The sequence below is a fragment of the Eriocheir sinensis genome, chromosome 6, assembly GCF_024679095.1.
Source record: "Eriocheir sinensis breed Jianghai 21 chromosome 6, ASM2467909v1, whole genome shotgun sequence".
Classification (NCBI taxonomy): Eukaryota; Metazoa; Arthropoda; class Malacostraca; order Decapoda; family Varunidae; genus Eriocheir; species Eriocheir sinensis.
This window is the reverse complement of record NC_066514.1, coordinates 22,394,363-22,396,862: the sequence shown is the minus strand read 5'-3', so window position 1 is coordinate 22,396,862 and position 2,500 is coordinate 22,394,363. Positions and strand designations below refer to the sequence as shown.

The window sequence follows — 2,500 nt, the reverse complement described above, 5'->3', positions numbered from 1 at the left end:
AACGCAACCCTGACCCGGCTCATACCATCTAGTCAATGTCTTTCATATACTCCTAACGCAACTCTGACCCGGCTCATACCATCTAGTCAGTGTCTTTCATACTCCCAACGCAACTCTGACCCGGCTCATACCATCTAGTCAATGTCTTTCATATACTCCTAACGCAACTCTGACCCGGCTCATACCATCTAGTCAATGTCTTTCATATACTCCTAACGCAACTCTGACCCGGCTCATACCATCTAGTCAATGTCTTTCATATACTCCTAACGCAACTCTGACCCGGCTCATACCATCTAGTCAGTGTCTTTCATATACTCCTAACGCAACTCTGACCCGGCTCATACCATCTAGTCAATGTCTTTCATATACTCCTAACGCAACTCTGACCCGGCTCATACCATCTAGTCAATGTCTTTCATATACTCCTAACGCAACTCTGACCCGGCTCATACCATCTAGTCAGTGTCTTTCATATACTCCTAACGCAACTCTGACCCGGCTCATACCATCTAGTCAGTGTCTTTCATATACTCCTAACGCAACCCTGACCCGGCTCATACCATCTAGTCAATGTCTTTCATATACTCCTAACGCAACTCTGACCCCATTTCCCTGAATTTTAGAGTAGCCCACCTTAACCTCACCCCCGGCAACTCTAACCCCATTTTCCTTCAGTACCTCTTCCATTAAACTATTGTTCTTCTCTATATAAACATCCCCTAACTTAAAACAAAATCCTAACTCTTATTTATTCATCTCAAGAATAAGTAAATGTATATGTTTTAATTTTAAGGCAACCCCCTCCCCTCCCCACCTTAACAAGCGTAAAGTATATAAATTATGCTTGATAAGACACTTCCCTTCCATCCTTCCTCTTTTCGACTTCTGCTCGTCACTATATAGTTAACATTATTCTGAAGTGTCTTTGTTAAGTTCAGTTCTTTACAACCTCTCAATATCTTCATACTCTTAACCAGCGTAAAGTATAGAGATTATGTTTGATAAGACACTTCCCTTCCACCCTTCCTCTGGTCAACATTCTTCTTCTTTGTTTGTTAAGTGCAGTTTATCCCATCTTGTCAATATCTTGCATACTCTTAAACACCTTAAAAGTATGGGAATTAAGTTTGATGAGTCCCTTCTCTTCCCCTCCTCCTCCTCCCGACGTTTGCTTGTCTTTCTTAACATAGTTCCAATGAGTTTGCCGACGAGTCATGCGCTACCATACCTGTTCAATGTCTTCGTACCTTTCACCCATGTGTTGTGTACGAGTTATGTCCGATGAAGCCCTTCCCTTCCTCTCTCTCTCCGCCCGTCGTTTGCTTGTCATCACTTAACATAGTTCCAAGGTGTTTAAGGCTGAATCATGCGTCATCATACCTGTTCATTATCCTCAGCACCTTTAATTAGCCCGGGTGTTGTATTTGAATTGAGTCTGATGAGGCACTTCCCTTCCTCCCTCTCTCTGTATAATGTCTGCTTGACGTCACTTGATGCTGAGGTGTCTAATACGTTCAGGTACACTATCAACACCAGTTCGATATCTTTTACACCCTTAATTAACCCGTCCGCTGCGATTGGCACGGATTTGGCCTTCCCTGGTAGCCTGGTAACATTACACTCCCAGGTCTTTCTCTGCCTCTGTGGTGGATAGTGGAGTGTTTCCCATGTGGTATTGGTGTGCTGGATATCCCTTCACTGGTAGCCTGGTAACATACACTCCCAGGTCTATCTCTGCCTCTGTGGTGGATAGTGGAGTGTTTCCCATGTGGTATTGGTGTGCTGGATATCCCTTCACTGGTAGCCTGGTAACATACACTCCCAGGTCTTTCTCTGCCTCTGTGGTGGATAGTGCAGTGTTTCCCATGTGGTATTGGTGTGCTGGATATCCCCTTCCATGGTGCAGGACTTTACATTTTTCTTCATTGAATTGTAACAGCCACTTTTTGCTCCATTCCTGTAGCAACTGGTGAGGTCTAACTGTAGGAAATCCGCATTCAAGGGGTTAACCATCTGCAAAAGAGGTTCATGGAAATTATAATCTGTTCATCTTCTTTCCGTCTTTCTCATTTTATTTGTTTATATTTTCAGGTACGTTAATAAAGAAAGTGGAGGGCTTGCACTGCCGGGCTGAGGAGGAAGGGAAAGTCACGTGACGGCGCGCGTTGAGTGAGTATCTATTAGTTATCCCTACATCCTATAGATTAATAATAGTGTGAGGCGTTAGTATATCCAGTACTCTATTTGCATTGATGGATCCTGCTACGAGGGACTTAGGATGGGAGAGGACCCTGCATGGAGGAGCCCCCGGGGTTGGCGTCGTAGGGTCGGTGAGGAAAAGTTGGAAAGTTTCGTTTAGTCGGCGCAACATCTGTGGTCATATGCCGGAGAGAGACAGAAGGGGAAGGAATTACAGGAGAAGGGAACAGACCCCAGGAGACGGGACACAACCCCAGATTAATACCTGGTACCCATTCACTGCTGGGTGGACAGGGGC

General features: G+C 44.9%; 1 protein-coding gene across 1 annotated transcript in view; it reads left to right on the top strand.

The window, feature by feature from the left end:
* LOC126990240 (uncharacterized) overlaps positions 1–2,500 on the top strand; it is a 158,865-nt gene that overhangs the window by 49,615 nt on the left and 106,750 nt on the right. The window contains exon 2 of the mRNA XM_050848795.1: positions 2,095–2,172. The gene's annotated coding sequence lies outside the window, so the exon portion shown is untranslated. The remainder of the gene's footprint in view (positions 1–2,094; positions 2,173–2,500) is intronic.